The following is a 21,672-nucleotide window of genomic DNA, read 5'->3' on the forward strand; positions in this document are numbered from 1 at the left end:
ATGGGTCGTAGCTTGCATGTGTACAAAAGGGGACCACCATTCAGCCATGACAAATGTTATCAAAATACACAATGAGGGAATAAGAGAAAAGTGTTTAATTGACTCCGTTGCTAGATACCTTGCATTGAAATGTTTTAAACGTTCCTTGAGTAGCTGGGCCAAAATTTTGGGATGGAGTTCATTGATTATGAATCTTAGAACTTTTGAATGTTGTTAAGAAGATTCCTTGCATGCCCCCCCCCCCCCCCCCCCCCCCCCCCCCCCCCCCCCTCCCCCCAAAAGTCCTTGTTTACTTTTCCTGCCCTTGTTTACTTTTCAGCATGGGACGTCCACGTGCGAATTTGGTTTTGTGCCGACACTTCCACGTTGTTGATGCCACCACCTTAGCTTCATCTAAGACCCCGTGTTAGTAGTGTTGAGGGGGGTTATGCTTCTCCATGAGTTGATCTATGCTTTTGTGTGCTCATAAAGTACACATTTAAAAGTGCATGCATATAATCTCTCTACTACTTTTGTTTATGATATGTACGTGGATGCTCGAGGTGGATGCATGTTGCACGCACGTGCCATCAAAATAAAACTATGACAAGCCATAAATAAATTGCAAGTAGTTTAAAAAAAATTGATCACACATGCACAATTTTGTGTAGTTTAAACAAATATTTGAGGCTTAAAACTCAACATTATTTGCGAGGAAGAAATTGCTTTAAAATAATAATAATTGTATAAAATGCAAGACATGTAGGTTTTCGCTACAATTCTGTGACCGACATGGCCCTTCTCTTGCTTTGCTTACGAGGGCTCATAGCTAGGGGGGCTCATGGGAGCCGTCTATTGTACAAAGCGTACATGGTCCATGGTGTTGAAGGGTTCGAGAGGCTGGCGATGCCACGAGAAACAAAGGTTTGCTCCAAGAGGGGCACATGGCTACCCTCCCCTTACGAATATGTGCAGACAGTAGCTCCTTTATTTTTCACAGTGGGAGAGAACCTCCCTCCCACCTCCCCTTGTGGGGGAAAAGGAGGTCGACACTGGTTGGATCTTCTATGGTTCTCCACTCACTGGTTGCTTCAAGGTGTGTCAAACTTGGGCGGCTCAGTGGCAACAAGTGGGGCCCACTGATGGGCCACGACTCCTTGAAATAGCCTGTATCCTCTAGTTTCAACTATCGATCAACCTATGTGATGGCCATGGAACATGCGGCACTTATTGCCACAGTTTCTTCTCTCATCTCCTTTTGGTGAAGGCTCCGTGGTAGCCAGTGATGGGGTGCTCGGACTCCCCATGTTATGTGCATTGCATGCAGGTATGATGGCTCAGCTAAAGCACTAGTTCCCCATCTCTATGATGTTTGTGGCATATAAGATCATTGCCAAAGTTTTCGCCCTTAGGATCTCCCCACTGCTTGATAAAGCCATCTCCCCCCATCAGCATGGACTTATCAAAGGCAGGTCTATCTATGACAATATTTTGGCAGCAATGGTTGGAATTGAGTATGCTTCCTTCATTAAGCAAGAGTGTATTTTACTACAGCTAGACTTGAACAAGTCCTATGACAGATTAAGTGGTCATTTATAGAAGATGTAATGAAATCGTTGGGCTTTGGGTCTCAACTATGTCAATTGGTCCATACTCTAGGAGATGTCACTCTGAGCTTCTATTCAATGATAGGATTGTGGGTTGTTTCAAACTCAAAAGATCTATCAAACAGGGGTGCTCTCTTTCCCCCTTATTGTTTTCCATCAGCTTGCACCCGCTAATCACTATGCTTGAAGATTGTGCAACAAGAGGGGAGATACAAGGATTGGCCCTACTCGACAACAACTAGCTCCTAGTGAAGTTATTTGTAGACGATTCACTCATCTTTTTTAAATCTTGCGCCCAAGTTGTCCATTTGAGATTGTGCAGACGTTTGATGTTTCCTTAGGGTCCAAATGCAATATTGAAAAATCAAGGTTGATCTCTCTTTCAGAGAATGACTCATTCGACCCATCGTTTTGGATAGGAGACATTGTCTCGAAAGGTAAGATTTTTTGGCATCTAGGATCCCCCTTGGGGGTGGTCTTAACGCACAGACAAAGGTTCCAATGGGTCATAGAAAAGATCAGGAGCAAGATGAGAAGGTGGGAGTACGTGCTTCTGCCTTTCCCCAGTCGTGGTCAAAGTGATCAAATCCTTCATGAATCATGATCCCTTACATTGCGTTTACTAGCCCGCTCCTAAAAATAGCCAAATGTAACTGGAAAGAGTTTCTGAAACCGATTAAAAGGTTTTTATGGAAAAATAACACCAACTCCTCGACACCTTGGCAGTGGTCGAAATGGGATGTAGTCGCAAGACCAGTGGAGCAAGGTGGTGTTGGGATCCTCAACCCTTCTCTTCATGCGGAGGCCCTTTGTGCCAAGTTTGTGGTTTTGATAGAGAAACATCATGGGCTATTATGACTTTACGTTATGATGGACCAGGGGAAGCTCTACTCTCAAGGGGGGCAATGGAATGGGATCAAGGTTCATGACAAACTGCTTGCCCCTTAGTGGGCCAGATTGAGAATGAGCAACAAAACGTAGTTGGTGAGAAAGTGCAACAAAGCTATGGAGCCTTTGGAGTGGGGGGAGTTAACCTAATACTTCAAGAACTCTATAACATTCTAGTCCTTGTGGCTAGCCAGAGCTACTGGTATACTTTGGACCCATAATGGACAGAGATTGCTAGAAAGGTGAATAACACAGGACTCCAGCGTCTGACCCACTTGTGGACGACATAGTTCTGAACTGGAAAGAGGCGAAATTTGTGGCCGCCCAATTTCACCTTAAAGGTATGGAGAGGGTTCTAACTAATAAATATTTGGAAAGGCTAGGCAACCTCTTAATGCCCGTAAGTGTAGCCAACTTTGAGTGGAAAGCTTGGCGATGGCCTCAGAGTGGCCACTTCCTCAAACCACACACCAAGGGCATGTACCTTGCTCTTATACACAAGGCAAACTAGTTTTCCGCCTGAACAAATGGTGGGGCAAGCAATGGCCAGAGGCTTGATGGTGGTTGACATCTACGAGATTTTTCTATGGAAGGTGTTATGGGGGGCCTTGTAATGGAATATGGCTATAACATTGATTGTAGCAGAAATAAAATAGCAATAGTGACCATTTCCTTTAAGAGGATTCTTAAAGAGTGAAGGAGTACGAGCGGAAGTGCGACGCGAGAGAGAGTGCGAGAAGAAGAGCACGACAATATGGTGAACTCGCTCTACTGTAATGTGTAGAGCATAGTGAGTTCTTATTAGGTTTTTACAAAAGAATATGTGTACATACCTGGCGGCCCGCCCACTTACTTGGGCGACCACATTGGGCTTTATACCCCAACAACCTCCCACTTAAAGTCCAATGTGGTACTTTAAGTGTGAGAGAAGCTACTATACAAGCTAATATACAAGAGATGTAGAGAAGTGATGTAATACCCTACACCTAACTGCTTGCGAAAATGCGCAAAGCTCTCTGAGGGAAGTCCTTTTGTAAGTAGATCAACAGGATTTTCTGTGGTGTGAACTTTGACAAGCTGAAGTTGCTTATCCTTGAGCATTTCCCTGATGAAATGATACTTCACATCCACATGCTTTGTCTTTGAGTGATAAACTGGATTGCGAGCCAATTGTATAGCACTTTGACTATCACAATATAACACAGGCATCTCTTCTTTGATTCCCAAATCTGTTACTAGTCGATTAAGCCAAATTGATTCTTTGCATGCCTCTGATGCTGCAACATATTCAGCCTCTGTAGTAGACTGAGTAACACAATCTTGTAATCTAGAACGCCATGATACTGCTCCACCAGCCAATGTAAAGACATACCCTGACGTAGACCTTTGGTTGTCTAAGTCACCTGCATAATCTGAGTCTGTAAAACCCTTTACACTTAGCTCCTGACTCCCATAGCATATACGCATACTCTTTGTAGCTTTCAGGTATCTCAATATTCCTTTCACTACCTCCCAATGTTTCTTGCCTGGGTTTGACATGTATCGACTTACTACTCCCACTGCAAATGCAATGTCTGGGCGAGTAGCAATCATTGCATACATCAAACTACCCACTACAGACGCATATGGAATCTTATCCATTTCAGCCTGTTCTTCCTCAGACACAGGACAATCTTGTTTGCTAAGTTTCACATATGGTGGCAATGGAACACTCAGTGCCTTTCCCTTCTCCATATTGAAACGTTGCAAAACCTTGTCAATATACTCTGTTTGAGATAACCAAATCAACTTCTTTGATCTGTCTCTCTCAATGCGCATACCAAGTATATGACTTGCCTCACCCATGTCTTTCATGTCAAACGATTTTGCCATCTTTGACTTCAAAGCTGAAATTTCTTCCAAGTGCTTGCCAGCAATCAACATGTCATCCACATACAAAATAAGGATCAGCCAACTACCATCCTTAGCCTTCTTTGCATATAGACAGTGATCGAACTCACTACGTTTGTAGCCTTGAGAAAGCATAAACTTGTGGAATTTATGGTACCATGCCCTCGGTGATTGTTTTAAGCCATAAAGACTCTTTAACAACTGGCATACCCAATCTTCCTTGCTTTTCTCAACAAACCCTTCTGGCTGCTGCATGTAAATTTCCACATCTAAATCACCATGCAAGAACGTTGTCTTGACATCCATTTGGTGCAACACCAAATCTAATATGGCAACCAATGCAAGAAAGCATCTTACTGTAGTCATCTTGACCACCGGAGAGAAGACTTCATCAAAGTCAATGCCTTGTTCTTGCTCAAAGCCCTTGGCAATAAGCCTTGCTTTGTACTTTGGCTGACTATCATGAGCGGTGATCTTATACCTGTAAATGGGATCTTATACCTGTAAACCCATTTACAGGGTAGAGCCTTTTTGCCTTGTGGTAATTTAACTAGCTTCCATGTCTGGTTTTTATGCAGAGCTGTCATCTCTGACTGCATGGCCAATTGCCAATTCCCGGAGTCCTTCATTTGCACTGCTTCCTTGTAACATGAAGGCTCATTGCAATCAGTCAACATGACATAGTTCATAGATAGAACAAACCTATCAGGAGGTCGCGTGACACGTCCAGATCTACGCACAATAGGTGGCTCAGGCTTAGCCACAACCTGTGGTTCCACTCTATCCTGTCCTTGCTCCTCTTGAGCCCTGACATTTTGTCTTGCACGTGCAGGTCCATCTTCTTGGAAGACAACTCTTCTAATCTCCTCAACCCTTTCTGGTTTAGAATGATATTTGGATTCATTAAAGTGAACATCATTACTGCGGACAACCTTTTTGGAGTCGGGATCCCAAAGTTTGTACCCCATCTCACCAGAATTACCATAGCCTAGAAAGATGCACTTTCTACTCTTTGGCTCAAGTTTGTTCCTAAATTCCTTTGGAATGTGAGTATATGCCTCACAGCCAAAGACTCTGAGATGCTTGTATGAGGGCATTTTGCCTGACCATACCATCTATGGCACTGAATCCTTTTGCAAAACCTTGCTAGGAGATCTATTTACAAGATGAACAGCTGTTGATACAGCTTCAGCCCAAAACCCATTTGGCAGCTGTGCATTAGACAACATACTTATGACCTTCTCTTGTATGGTCCTATTCATCCTCTCAGCAACACCATTTTGAGGAGGATTGTAAGGAGCAGTAAGTTCACGTTTTATACCTTTTGACTCACAAAAGTCCTGAAAGGCCTTTGAAACATACTCTCCACCATTGTCAGTGCGTAAGCATTTAAGCTTCTTGCCACTCTGATTCTCCACAAGTGTCACAAACGTTTTGAAAACACTAAACGCTTCATCCTTGTGCTTGAGAAAGTAAACCCATACTTTCCTCGAGTAATCATCTATAAATGGCATAAAGTAAGAAGCTCCCCCTAGAGATAGGTTAGGCATAGGTCCACACAAATCACTATGAACAAGTGCCAACTGTGTATCTCTTCTACTGCTTCTATGCTTATGTGGCTGCTGTGTTTGCTTACCATACAGACAATGTTCACAGAATTCAAAATCATTAAATGAAAAGCCAGGCAAATAACCAGAACGAGACAAGATTTCCATTCCCTTCTTGGACATATGTCCTAACCGGCTATGCCACAAAGAAACGTTCGGCTGCTCGATTACATTGATTACATTTTTAGAGACATTTGATACATAAATCATGTAAAGTCCTCCAGACTTTACTCCATGTGCTACTGTCATAGAACCCTTGGATATCTTCCACATGTTCTGTCCAAAAGTGGTGACGTAGCCAGCATCATCAAGTAAACCTTTGCTGATCAAGCTCTTTGTAATTGCGGGAACATGTCTCACATTCTTCAGCGTGAAAGAAGAGCCATTCTGAAACTTCAATTGAACATCTCCAACACCTAAGATCTCACATGTCTGCCCATTGCCTAGCCGAACATGATCTTTAGTGGTCACATAAGAGGTAAACCACTCCTTGTTTGGAGACACATGAAGTGATGCCCCTAAGTCTATAATCCAGTCACTCAGTGCATTTCCATCAGATGTTGTAAGAAGAGCTGAATCCATTGTATTCTTCAAGAAGTAGATGTCTCCTGACACTAGACTGTCATCCTCTGCAACAGTGTTTGTCACATTTATTTCTTGAATCTTCACTGAGGACTTGTTCTTCTCACCATGGTCTTCAGCTTTCTCTTTGCCTTTTTCTGCTTTCCATTCTCTGCAGTCGCTTTTCATGTGACCCTTCTTGCCACAATGGTAGCATTCTATGTCACTCTTGCCTTTAGCACTGCGGGACTTGCTAGAGAATTTTGACAATAGTTGAGGTCCGGATTTACTTGGAGCCGGTGCCCCTCCAAAAAGGTTTTGTACTATATATTCTTCCATGTAAAGAGGCTTGGTACAATACAAGATTGATGTTCCTTGAGACCTCGTTGGTGCAATAAAGATGGAAAGCTTCATGCACCAAGATTATGCCTTACCAAAGCATTAACTTTTCCCCAGCTTCAGTCCCAAGACCTCAAACACCTTTAAAGGTTGAGAGAGATGACGGTAGGGAAGAGGAAGAAGAAGTAACATACAAGAAAGAGGTAGTGTCCTCTCATACCATTACTCATAGAGCTTAGCATAGCATAGTAGCATAGTAATGGAGATGAAGAATATGGATAGCATATCATTGAAGCATGGCTCTTGGTTGGATTTGCATTCCATAGCCAAGAGTTGTTTGTGTAGGCTCTCAACTTCTCAAGCTTGGAGAAGGAGATTGAGTTCTTGCACAACACACCATGAGAATGAGAGTCTGTGTGAGTGTGAGAGAGAGAGTATATGGTCAAGCTACCCCCCTCCTTTCTTGGGTCGACCTTCTCTTCTAGTTCTAGCTTGCAAATGATTGGACCTCCTCAAGCCTGCTTGCCAATCGCAAGCTTTGTGCATAACAAGCAACAAGGGTAGCATTAGTACAAGTGTCCTCCTTACCCCTTTGAGAGAGAGGACTTGATAATGCTTGAAAAATTAATTAAATAAACTAAATTCTCATTGGAACCCTTTGGAGGTCAACCAATAGGCTTTAGGCACCTTATGAGGCAACATGGGGAGGAGCTTGACCTGTGTCCTTGTTGCCTCTTTGGACTTGTCTTGCCTTGAGTGTGTGTGTGTGTGTGTGTGTGTGTTCTCTCTCTTGCCCCTACTTGTAGGGCTCGCCCCCCCTTGTGTAGGGATCCATGTTGACTTTGGAACAGCTCACCCCTTAAGCACCTTAGTCATGAAGTCCCTCAACCACCTTAGTCATAAAACATGACAAGCACCTCAAGAACCTTAATCATCAATCATGACAAGCACCTTAGTCAGCAAGCACGACAAGCACCTTAAGCTTGGGCCGGGTTCCCACATCAATCTCAGCCCTAGCTTGCCTAAGATCCTAGGTCTAAGGACTTTTAACATTAACCTTTGGAGGTTTTAATGAAGCTAACCCTAAGGTCTTTTAAGCTCGATTAGCTGGCATTGCTCTTTGCTTAGACTATCTCCCATTTGGACCCATTGCCTTTGGTCCCGTGTTGAGATACATCTAAAAGCACATGTCTATATTCTAACTCTTGTTCCCGTTTATTCTCCCACATTAAATGATCAGTTTAATATGAGAAAAGCATTTGAGTTAGTTAGATATTAGATTTTATGACATTACCTCTCTCTTGAAATCATAGTCGTCCTTGACTATGAGGTAGAGAAGATAAAGCCTTATTCATTAGTCTATGTTCTTAGCGGGTAGAGGATCCCTTTTTACCCTACAACATCATTCCAAAATGGATGACTAATCCATTTGGCACTTGGGAGACTTAGCTGCCGCAAGCATTTCTGCTTTTGAGTCCATATCATACTCCCAAAGTAGAGTGACAAATTCTACTTGGTGTTTGAGAGACGTCGTCATCACAAACATAATTATAAGCATGCATACTACTTAAATTTGTGCACAAAAAAGAGAACTAGTCTTATAAGACCAAAAAAAATTTCATTCAAAAGGTATTTATATTTTCTTACTCTAATGTAGCATTGCAAGCATTGACAAGGTTCATAATATCCTTAAGGTGTGTTCCTTGCATCCATCTAGCATCTTCAAAAGGATAATTTTTGAACTTAATAAGATACCGTCAGATAATCTTACCATGTCTTAGTACCTTGTCTTCATGTCGAAGAATCGATTTAGGCTGAAGCACCTCTTCTTAATCTTCGATCTCAGGCGGGTCCTCAATGATTGGTTCTTGTGGTGGCTCCCCTTTGTAAGGCTTAAGTAGGCTCACATGAAAAGCATTGTGAATGAGCCAATGGTTGGGCAACTTGAGTTGATAGGCCATCTTATTGATTGGTTTTAGAATTTGAAAAAGGACTATAGTATCTTTTTGTTGATTTAGCATAATACTTTTGGTGGCCTGTAGGATTTTTGCCTGTAGTTTGCCTCAATCTAGCCTTGGGAAATTTGAGTAGGACCCAATCATTTTCCTTGAAATCTAAGGCCCCTATGTGCTTATTAGCAGCAACATTTTACCTTTGTTGTGAGATGGATATAGCCTCCTTAATCTTTTGGAAAGATTCTTGTAGGTCTCGGCTATACTCATCGGCAACGAAGATCTTTCCACGTACCTTAAGTAGCAAGAGACTTTTAGGTTTTCGTTCAATGATTTCAAAACGTGCCGTCCCCGTAGTAGTATGGACAGTGTTATTGTACGCATACTCTATAAGAGGTAGGTACTTTTTCCATTGTGAACGTTGATCTACTCTTAAGTAGATCTAGAATTGTAAGGTTGGCTATTTCACTTTGGCCATCCATTTGTGGGTGATAGGACGTCGAGAAATTGAGTCTAATGCCTATTCTCAAAGAGACCCTTCCAAAAATTACTGGTCATTCGAGGATCTCTACCCGACACTATTGATGTTGGCAAGTCATGGTGTTTAAAAATTTGGGATATGAAGAGGGTTGCCATTTGGTGTGCCTTAATAGTCTTTTTGATAGGTATAAAATGTGCTTGTTTGCTAAACCCGTCTAATGATTGTCCATATTCCTGTATTTACATGGATGGACTTGGCCAATCCAAAGATAAAATCCATGAATATGCTCTCCCATGGTGAATTAGGATTTGGCAAAGGTTGGAGCATCCAAGTTGCTTCCCCCTATCATACTTTGTCTTTTGGCATACCACACATTTTGACACATAGTTTTGTATGTCCATTTTGATGGTAGGCCAATAGAAATATGTTTCTACTCCTCGGAGAGTAGGTTGAATTCCTCTATGCCCTGCATATGGAGGAGCATGGGATTCATACATCATTTTCTCATGAAGAGAGTGAGTAACACATAGCCGATTGCCATGGAGAAGATAATCATCCTATAAGGTGAATGGTTCTTCTTTCTTCCCTAAGGCAAGGACTGAAATTACATCCTTAAAATTGGGGTCATAGCATACTTATCTATCATGATGGTAGGCCAATAGAAATATGTTTCTACTCCTCAGAGAGTAGGTTGAATCCCTCTATGCCCCGCATATGGAGGAGCATGGGATTCATACATCACTTTCTCACAAAGAGAGTGAGTAACACATAGCCGATTGCCATGGAAAAGATAACCATCCTATAAGGTGAATGGTTCTTCTTTCTTCCCTAAGGCAAGAGATGAAATTACATCCTTAAAATTGGGGTCAGTAGCATACTTATCTATCATGAAAGATAGATCATTTGAGTTGCTATGGACACTGCATTTGCCCTTGGTTGTCATGATAGTGCATCAGCTACTTGATTGTGCTTGCCAACAATGTGAAGCAATATGAAAATTGAATTGCGAAAGAAAATTTTCCCACCTCATTTGTTTGGTCGAAGAGCTTGGTTTGCGTCATGAAGTACTTAAGACTTTGGTGATCCATTCGTAGGATGAATGGAGTCCCCAATAGATAGTGCTTCCATGTGTCGAGGGCATGTAGGACAGCTAGTAGCTCCTTTTCGTAGATGCCCAATACTCACTTGTTGAAATTGAGTCTTCGATTCTCATATGCTATAGCATGCCCTTCTTGAAGCAAAACTGCTCCAAGGCAATCTCAACAAGCATCACATTGGACCTCAAATGGTTTTGAGACATTCGGTAGTGTAAGCACGGGTCGAGAGGTAAGTTTTTCTTTAAGCTTCTCAAAAGCACTTTTCTCTTTAGGAGTCCATATGTACTTAACATTTGGTCAAGTCATGTAGTGGCTCTGCTATTTGGGAGAATTTAGCTATGAAGGGTCTATAGTATGCACACATACCAATAAAGCTTCGTAGCTCATGTAGATTCCTTGGCGTAGTCCATCCTTTTATTACCTCAAGCTTGGTTGGATCCATACGGATACCATCTTGAGAGATAATACAACCTAATTATTGAATCTCTTGGAGGAAAAATTCACTCTTCTTTTGGTTAACGAAAAGTTTATTCTCCCTCATAGCTTGATAAACTACCTGGAGATGTTGTTTATGCTCCTCCAAAGATTTGGAGTAGATGATAATGTAGTCAAAGAAAACTCCAGTAAACTTGTGGTAGGGTCTAAATATTTTCTCCATTAAGCGATTGAACGTGGCTGGAGCATTTTTCAAACCAAAAGGCACGACAAAATATTCACAAAGACCAAACGTTGTGCGAAACGCGATCTTTACGATATCTTCATTCACTATCCTTATTTGATGATAGCCACTTTTAAGGTCAATCCTACTAAAGTATGTCAAACCTTATAGCTTATCAAACAGATCTTCTACCCGCGGTACAGTAAATATATTTTTGATAGTGATACGATTTAGTGCTCGATAGTCCACACACATGCGATATGTGCCATCTTTCTTTTTCACTTAAAGGATTGGTGAACAAAAGGGAGACGAGCTAGGCCGCACCATCCCCTTGTCTTCCAGCTCATGCACTTGCCTCATAATCTCCTCTTGTTGAGCTTGAGAAACTCTATAAGGAGGTTTATTAGGCGGTGAGCTCCCAAGTAGAAGGTCTATCGTATGGCCATCATCCCCTCGTTTTGGAGGTAGCTCCATAGGGATGTCAGTGATAAATATATCTTGGAATCTATTTAGAAAATTAGAAAAGGCTAATTCTTCTTGATTCCTACCACTTTGTTTTGTTAAAACATTAGCATAATTTGAAGACTCTTTGACAAAAATCATGTACAAGGAAACCGAGCTTTTCATTGACTTATCAAAAGTAGGTGAATTTGCAAGTGGTATAGTATGACCGGACTCATTAACATTTATATACATGCTCTTTTCCTTGTAGGTCAAGTAGATTCTCTTTTCAGAGAACTTCATGTTGGTAGCCATGCGGTTGAACCATGGTGCCCCTAGGATAACATCCTCATGTTGGAGAGGAGAGATGAAAAGTTCTTCTTTGTTGACATAGCTTTGGACATGAAGCCTCAAATTTCCAATCAAGGGAGTAACAGAGGTTGGCTGCCCCTTGAAAGCCCCATCGGAAGTTATAGTAACTCCCATCTTAAAAGCTTGTATGCCCAGCTTTGTGGCCACCCACGTTGATATGAAGTTGTGAGTAGAGCCAAGATCAAATCGGATGAAGGCATCATGCTCCCTCACCTTTCCCCAAGCATATGAAAGGGATGATCCTTTGCAACGAGCATCCTCTTTTGGAGCTTCGACCGTGGAAGCTCTAGGAGTCTCATTGCGGGCATTTCTTTCCGGACAAGAATGATAGCCATGTCCTTGCTCCCCACACTTAGAGCATTTGTGATCTTTGTGAAAAGCGCTCTAGTTCTTCTTGAGAGAGAGTTTGTTTTTACCTTTGTAAACTCCTTTCTCCTTGATCTTGTAGTTGTTGTTGGAATTGCCTTGGGAAGAACTTTGAGAATTTTTCTTTCCTTTTGCATCATTTCAATCTTTGTTTTCCATGGGCTTGGCATTCCTTTTAGTTCCTTGTTGAAAATTGATACGAGATGCAACCATAGTGTGGTAAATGACTTCGGTGACAGAACCAGGCCATTGGGAGTTGACATACTCGATCATTTCTTCAAGTAATCCCGCACAAAATTGTTGCTTTTGCTTGGCAAAGTCTATCTTTTGAAAGACTGTAACTTTGAGATGTAAGTCCCAAAACTTGTCTACATATTTGTGGATAGACTCATTAGAAACTAACTTCAAACTCCGCCATTCGGTGAGTACTTTATCTTTGGTGTTGCTTTCAAGGAATTGCTTCATGATGGAAACTTGTAGAGTTTTCCATTTCTTTGGAGCTGCATTGTTGCCACAAAGGCTAGCCCACCATTGACAAGTGCTCATCTCCAAAGGCCACGTCGAATTGCTGGATGAAGGCCAATACTCTATTAGTAGCACCAAAGGTGCCATCATAGGTGAGAAAAGCGATACTCTTTCCTCCCTCTTTGAACTTCTTAAGCTTGTGGGACTATATCCAAGCAGGATAGGATTTGTGATGTCCTCTCCTCTTGTATTCTCTAGGAGAATAGCCACTGATTTTGTCGAAAGAGGAGGAAGGTGATGAAGAAGGAGAAGAGGGTGACCTCTTTCTCGCCTTTTTCTTCCTTTGTTTCCTCTATTCCTTTTCGAAGTGATGAGGAGAAGGAATATAGGATGATCTTTTCCTCTTGGGAGGAGTTGGGGATCGTCGAGACCGCCGTCTTTGTGGAGCCACATCTTCAGAGGAATTCGGAGATTCACTTCTTTCTTGTTTTCATTGGATTCCTCCTCTTCTTTTGGAAGTCTCAACAAGAGGCTTGCTAATCTCTCTCTCTCTCTTCTTAGAGAGGTAGGGAAATCCCATGAGCACGAAGTTGTTGGGTAACTTCGGCTTGCAAGGCAGGGTTTCCCATAGCTTGTTGCAAACTAATAACACGATAGTTCACAAACATTGGGGCATCATCAGTAGCACCTTCATGTGCAAAATCAAAGTTGTCAATATTCATTCTACTCTCTTTATTATTATCAGCCATCCTAATTACACTTATGTATATGCTACTTTGTGCATTGGTACCCTCAAAAATCTTAGTTGCTACCCTTCTTTGCATTTGAAAATTAGCTCTCAAGCACCCACACCCGTGGTTTAGAACTATTGATTGCAAAGAGTAGTAAAGAGGGTCTAACATTGCTCAGTTGATTATGGTTCTTGTTAGGCTTACTAGTAGCTCAATAATGGTTAAGCCAAAGGCAAGACTCGAAAGACTCCATTATTAAGTCTATAGTTCCCAACGGTGTACCTCGAACTAAGTCCTTTTCAACCAACTTAATAGATCCGTGTCCCACTTACCCTCTTGCAATGAACATGTCCAACCTTTAATGAACAACTTAAGGACCTCTTTTCTTAAGCAAGAAAAGAGAAACCAATAGCTCTGATACCAATGTAATGAAATATGGATATAACATTGATTGTAGTGGAAATGAAATAACAATAGTGAGCATTTCCTTTAAGAGGATTCTTAAAGAGCATAAGAAGAGTAATTGACTGAAGGTAGAAAAATGAGCATTAAACCTAGTTAGCTTCGCATGAACAATACCAATACTTGTAAGAGAGAGAGAGAGAGAGAGAGAGAGAGAGGGAGAGAGAGAGAGAGAGAGAGAGAGAGAGAGAGAGAGAGAGAGAGAGAGAATTTGACAATAGTTGGGGACCAGATTTACTTAGAGCCAATCCCCCCTCCAAAAGGCTTTTGTATTATAGATTCTACCATGTAGAGAGACTTGGTACAATACAAGATTGATGTTCCTTGAAACCTCGTATTTACTGCATTGAAGATGGAAAGCTTCATGCACCAAGATTATGCCCTTACCTTCTTACCAAAGCATTAAATTATCCCCGGCCTCAGTCCCAAGACCTCAAACACCTTTGAAGATGGAGAGAGCTAGCAAGGAATGAGGGTAGGGAAGAGGAAGAAGAAGTAACATACAAGAAAGAAGTAGTGTCCTCTCATACCATTACTCATAGAGCTTAGCATAGCATAGTAGCATAGTAATGGAGATGAATAGCATAGCATTGAAGCATGGCTCTTGGTTGGATTTGCATTCCATAGCCAAGAGTTGTTGGTGTAGGCTCTCAACTTCTCAAGCTTGGAGAAGGAGATGGAGTTCTTGCACAACACACCATGAGAATGAGTGTGTGTGTGTGTGTGTGTGTGTGTGTGTGTGTGTGAGAGAGAGAGAGAGAGAGAGAGAGAGAGAGAGAGAGAGTATATGATCAAGCTACCCCCCTCCTTGCTTGGGTCGACCCCTCTTCTAGCTCTAGCGTGCAAATGATTGGACCTCCTCAAGCATGCTGTCCAATCACAAGCTTTGTGCATAACAAGCAACAAGAGTAGCGATAGGAAAAGTTTCCTCCTTACCCCTTTGAGAGAGAGAGGACTTGAATAATGCTTGAAAAAGTAATTAAATAAACTAAATTCTCATTGGACCCCTTTAGAGGTCATTTCTTAGGTTGAGAGGAAACATAAGCCTTCAACAAGTCAATAATAGTGCGGTTGGTGACTTCGGTTTGGCCATTAGATTCAGGATGAAATGCAGAAGTGAAGTCAAGTGTAGTGCCAAGATTTCCAAATACAGTAGTCCAAAAAGCACTACAAAATTTTGAGTCTCGATCAGAAATAATCACTTTAGGCAAACCATGATGTGGAAAAACAGTCTTCAGAAACAAAAGTGCAGCTTGATGTGCTGTGAGTGTTTTCTTACATGGAACAAAGTACGCTTGTTTAGAGAAACGATCAATAATAGTCCATATCATGTTATGTTTGTGTGTTGTGAGTGGGAAACCAGTAACAAAATCCATGGAAATATGTTCCCAAGGTCTTTCAAGAATGGGGAGAGGGTGTAAAAGTCCCAATTTCTTACCGGTAGCTGCTTTGATTTTTTGACAAATCAAACAAGTTGACACATACTGTTTAACATCCATTCTCATAGCAGGCCAATAGAAATCACGACATAAATTTTGAAAAGTTGTAGCAAATCCTCTATGTCCAGCATAAGGTGGTTTGTGCAATTCTTCAATAATCAATGTACGAAAAGATTTAGTCACACACAATTTTTGTTTGAAATAAAGGAAGTTTTCTTGAATAGTGTATTCGAGAAATGTGTGTACAGAATTATCAAGCATGTGCAACCATGTCGTTTTGAAGTCATCATCATGTGCATAAGTGTCAGGCATAGTGTCAAAGGAAGTTCCTGTAATGGTTGATAGATGATTAAGTGAGGGTCGTCTACTCAAAGCATCAGCTACAACGTTTTCTTTACCAGGTTGGTATTGAATGTTGGGCTGGAAACTTTGAATAAAAGCGGCCACTTAATATGTCTATCATCTATTAAGGGCTGAGAAAGTAAATATTTGATACTTTGTTGATCAGTTTTAATGATCAAGTCAATACCCATTACATAATGTTTCCAAATTTTCAATGCGTGTACCACAGCAGTCAACTCTTTATCATAAGTACTAAACTTTGTTTCAGATGGTTTGAATTTACCACTTTCGAAAGCAATTGGATGGTTATCTTGCATAAGGACTGCACCGATACCTTTCCCACTAGCATCAATGACTACCACAAAGAATGGTCTTTCAAAATCAGACAATTGCAATACAGGTGCATTAGTCAAAGCATGTTTAAGTGCATTAAATGAGCTTTCTTGCAAATCAGTCCATTCATAAGGCGTGTTTTTCTTCAACAAGAGAGTCAAATAATGTGCTTTGTCAGCAAAATTACGAACAAATTTCCTGTAATAGCTACAAAGACCAATAAAACATCGTAGCTCATGCAAGTTTTTGGGTCTAGGCCAGGATTGAATGGCTTCAATTTTCTTTGGATCGACATGTATTCCCTTACTCGATACAATGTGTCCCAAATATTCAATTTCAGATTGGAAAAATGAACTCTTTTCAGGATTCAAATACAAGTGATTTTGTGCAAGCAGATCAAATACACGTGTTAAATGTTGCTTATGCTCTTTCAGATTTACTGAATACCAAAATGTCATCAAAAAATACAATCACAAAATCTTGATGGTCAATGAAAATGCGATTCATCCTGCGTGTGAATGTAGTTGGTGCATTTGTCAAACCAAATGGCATGACAAGAAATTCATAGTGCCCAGTTTGTGTTCTGAAAGCAGTTTTGTAGACATCATGTTCAAACATTTTGACTCGGTGATACCCTGATTTAAGGTCAATTTTGCTAAAGATGTTTGCCCCTTTCAGTTTGTCTAGTAGATCATCCACTCTAGGAATAGGAAATCTATTCTTAATGGTGATCTTGTTTAAAGCCCTGTAGTCGATACACATATGAAAGGTTCCATTTTTCTTCTTAACAAGAAGTATTGGAGCTCCGTATGGTGAACTACTGGGTCGGATTAGGCCTCGGTCAAGTAAATCAGTGATTTGATTTTGTATTTCCCTGTGTGCGGTAGGATTTACACGATAAGGTGCTCTACAAGGAGGTTCACTACCCGGTATGATGTCAATTTTGTGGTCTTCGGGACGTGATGGTGGAATTCCAGGTGGTAGATCATGCATGAAACAATCTTTAAATTGAGAGAGGAATTCATCATGGGTGGAGTTATGTGAAGTTTCCGTTTCAGCAGAAATTTGATTTACCAAGACTAAATATGTTTTCCCCAGTTTTCGAATTGCTCGTTTGGCTTGAGTGTGAGAGAGGAGTGGAAATTTTTGATGTGCCAGTGTTGCTTGGATGGAGAAAGTTTTATTATTATGAGTGAGAGACATTGTACGTGTTTTATAATTAATCAACGGGTCAAATTCGTGACAAAATGGCATTCCCAAAATCATATCGAGTCCATGCAATGGTGCTACCAAAAATGTACGTGCATGTGTGAATTCACCAATGCAAACTTCAACAGTGACTTGAGTTTTACAATTAAAACGTTGATTATTAAAAACAGTTTTGACCTTATGAGTTGATGAAATTTCAGAGAGTGATAGTTGCTGTGCCAATCATGTGGAAATGAAATCATGGCTATTACCATCATCTAGCAGAATGGTGACATTTTCACCCTTAACAGTGCCTTGCACTTTAAACAAAGTGTGAGGATATATAGGAGTACCTGAGGATGGGTTGTCATCGTTATCATAATCAGGATCATATCCCTCACAGTAGTTAACTTCCACTTCATTGTCGTCGGGTGTAGCATCGTCGATGAGGTTAAGAGTAGCTCCGTTGGGGTGGTTGTTGTTGAAGGGTTTTTGATTTGAATTCTTGTTGACTCCATTTGAATGGCCATTGGATTGACCATTGCCCTTAGCATGACCATTTGGGCACTTATCTGCATAGTGACCATACTAAAAGAATTTAAAACACTTCACCTTTTTGTTACCATTAGAATTTGGAGCAGAACGTTGGTTGAAAGAATTTTGGTTGCCTCGTTGTTGGGTGTTGTTGTTGTTGTTGCTCGTATGAGGTTGAGCAGTTGTAGGAGAATTGTCGAATCTACGTCTTTAGAAAAAAGTACGGCTTTGGTGTTTGTTTCTGTCAAAGTTAGTAGAGAAAGGAGATCTCTTGTTGCGGTTAGTGTTAGCAGGTTGATCAGTGTGAGAGGAATGTCCACCTTTTCTTCTTTTCTACGTTGAGAGCCAAATTAATAGCCTTTGACAGAGAATCTGGTTCGAACATATCTACCTCAGCACCAATTTGTAGCGCCAAGCCTGATATGTACTTACGCTTCAATTTCCTGCGACTAACATGTTCAATAGCTTGCAGTTGAATTAAACAGTTCCAAAAATGATCAGTGTAACCCTGTACATCTTCATTTCGACCCTGTCGAATTAAATCCCATTGACGTCGTGCTTTAGCTTTGTATTGTGTGGACAAAAATTGAGGTAAAAACACTTTTTTGAATGCATGCCAGGTGCGTGGTCTTCTATCGTGTTGTTTGGTTGCGTTCCACCACAATGCAGCGCTGCTAGTGAGATGATTTGATGCACACTTTACCATTTCACGTTCGGGAAAGTCTTCATCATGAAAATAGTCATTTAGTTGACTAACCCATGCTAGAACCATGCTAGCATCTTTAGTGCCATCAAAATCTTTGAAAGTGAAGGATTTTCTGCTAATTTTGTTTTGCTTGGATGCCGGTGCAGATTCGGTGCGTACAGAATGCAATAATTTATCTTCAAGTTCTTGCCTTCGCATGCGTTCATATGTGAGTGACTGCTGCAAATTTTGAAGTTGCTCTGCAATCGTGGGTGCCTGAGGAAGGTGTGCCATGATTGCGTATGTGTGTGTGTGTGTGTGTTTTTTTTTTTAAAAAAAATGCTGAAAATGGCTATATAGTGATATTTACAAATGCAATATGCGGAATAAGTGAGAGAGAGTAAAATAAATAACAGAAATGAAATGTACTTAGCTTAAAAATCGCGTTGGCGTCCAGTCCAGAATGGTGATGCGCTAGGAAATTGCCAGAAGAGTGAGCGGTTCGATGGTGCGTCTGCCAGTCGGTTGAATTTCGTGGCGCCCGATCTCTCCTACCCCCAAGAAAAAAGCAGTAGCAGTCGCAAATTTTTTTCGCAAGTTATTCAGGTGACCTACTCCTTGGCGGATGATTGTCGACTCAATTGTGATAGCCGATTTTCAAAAAGAATTAATTTTGTTCTTTGAAAATTCGACGACTTCGAAATAAAATTTTTCTCCGCCGGTGTTGATTATTTATTTTATTTTATTTTTGGCCAGTCCGGAGGTGAAGAATTTCCACCGGTGTCGACCAAGATTCGCTGCCGTGGCGGATGGGTGACTTTTGTCGAGGACCAAGAGTATCGAAAGAAGGGGTGACTGACTTCTTAGCAAAGGAAGACTTTTGAGTTAAATTGGTGGGTTTGATACTTCAATAGCAAAAGGAGACTTTTAAGTTTTCAAAAAGGCAGACGACTGAATTCAAAGTCTTCAAAGTTAAAGCAAAGTTAACTTTTATGCATGATAATGTCTTGGCAGCGAGTACAAGAGGAAAACGAGCAGGCTGTGATGATTTGGGAGATAGCACTTTCTACAATGGAAATTGGGCTTTGTGATAGTAGGAAAGTATGTTCCCCAAGCAAAGGCGATTCTCTTGCTACCAATCAAAGGCACTTTTATTGCAGGTCAATTAAGATTGATTTTGTGTGCAAGGGTTGTGTCCCACAGTGTGCTTCGGTTCGAGTTGCTCGGGGTGAATTTCAAGCTTGAATTCGCAGCTCGAGGGATTCAAGCTTCCTTGGAAGACCTTCAATTTCTCTTCGTCTTTTGTTTGATAGCCGTGATCGCCTACTTCGTTCCGCAACGTGAAATTTGCCAAGCTTTAGAGAAGATTTCCTCTCTTAATTCCGTCGAGTACAACCCTTCTAAAATCTTTCAAAATCCTCCTATGCCGAGTCGGTTCCATCGCTTTTATTCCAACTTCTTTCGACTCTTCTTTTCACCTTCTTACCTGTATCGTCATATTTCCACAAATTTTAGTATTTATCGCAAAATAGATGTTGCGCATACCCGTTTTTAATCGTCGTGAAGCCGAAATTGGAAGGCGGTTACCGATCAGTAGCCGATTCGCCACCAATTGATGACCGAGTAGAATTTGTTTTGCAAATTAGACCGATTAAGCTTTGAATTTCCACGAATCTTTGAATCTTTGTATTGCAAATTTGATAAATTGCAATTTCGAGGTTGTCGATTCGAGAAATTCCCTTCTTGAAATTGAAATCCGATGCCAATTTACTTGAACCTGGTTGCTCTGATACCACTGTTGAGAGAAGAGGGGGAGATCGACCGCTTAGAATATTCAACACAAGCTTTCAAGCCATCACCATCAAACTGTCCATCTCTTCTTCCAATTTCCAAGCACACACACTCACCTAAACTATGACACACACACACACAGTAAACATAGAATTGACATAGACATGCTTGTAAGAGAGTGTAAGAGATGTGTAAGAGATGGAGACTAAATTAGAGAGTACACAGCAAATTAACCATAGCTTAAGAGAGTAGAGAAGAGAATCTGCAAGAGAAAGGCTTAAATCTAGCCCCAAACTCCATGGCACCTCTCTTATGGAGTTGGTATTTAATATATTACTTTGAGTTTAAGGTGCCAAAAATTGAGGCCCCTCTTTTACAACCACTTTACTTTTGCAAATGAGTGAAGCTCATTAGTTCTTGCATGACCCATAAGGGGAGTTCCCACTACAACTATTTACAGAGCCATAGTGGCTTATTGAAATGATGTTCTAAGATACTGTGCAAATATAAAGTGGCCAAGAGTAGTTGCCGTCGACTCTTCATCAACTCCCCGCATTCCACTCTACAAAATCATCATCAACTCAATTAGTAAAATTAATAGACAGCACATAATTAACCATTACGCCCAGCTATCCCAATTGCATCTAACCACTACAACAGGAGGGTGCCTAGTCTCGTAACAGAACACCTCACTCCTTAAGCACCTTAGTCATGAAGCCCCGCAAGCACCTTAGTCATAAAACATGACAAGCACCTCAAGCACCTTAATCATCAAGCATGACAAGCACCTCAAGCACCTTAGTCATCAAGCACCTCAAGAACCTTAGTCAACAAGCACAACAAGCTCCTCCAACACCTTAGTCAGCAAGCACGACAAGCACCTCAAGCTTGGACCGGGTTCCCACCTCAATCTCAGCCCTAGCTGCCTAAGGTCCTAGGTCTAAGTACTTTTAACATTAACCTCTAGAGGTCTTTAATGAAGCTAGCCCTAAGTTCTTTTAAGCTCCATGAGGTGGCATTTGTCTTTGCTTAGACCATCTCCCATTTGGACCCATTGCCTTGTGCTGAGATAAATCTAAAAGCTCATGTCTATATTCTAACTCTTGTTCTCGTTTATTCTCCCACATTAAATGATCAGTTTAATATGAGAAAAGCATTTTGGTTAGTTAGATAATAGATTTTATGATAGACCTTGCCAACAGGTGACAAGATCTTAGCTAGAGGTATAGGCTCCGATAGGTTTTCGAGTTGCAGAACTGCTAGGGAGGATTTATCCCACTTATTCCTAGAGTGCCCAGGGGGTAAGAGGCCTGGCAAGTAAGGTGTGCAAATGGATCCAAAGGACTTGGAAGATTGGGTTTTCCAAGAATGATTTTCTCTTGGAGGGAAGGGATGATAAGCTAACCGATTCTGCTTTGTACTTTCCCCCATGTTTGGAAGGCCAAGAATAGTCGAGTGTTCATC

Source organism: Adiantum capillus-veneris, chromosome 24 (genome assembly GCF_014529385.1).
Source record: "Adiantum capillus-veneris isolate H3 chromosome 24, ASM1452938v2, whole genome shotgun sequence".
Taxonomy (NCBI): Eukaryota; Viridiplantae; Streptophyta; class Polypodiopsida; order Polypodiales; family Pteridaceae; genus Adiantum; species Adiantum capillus-veneris.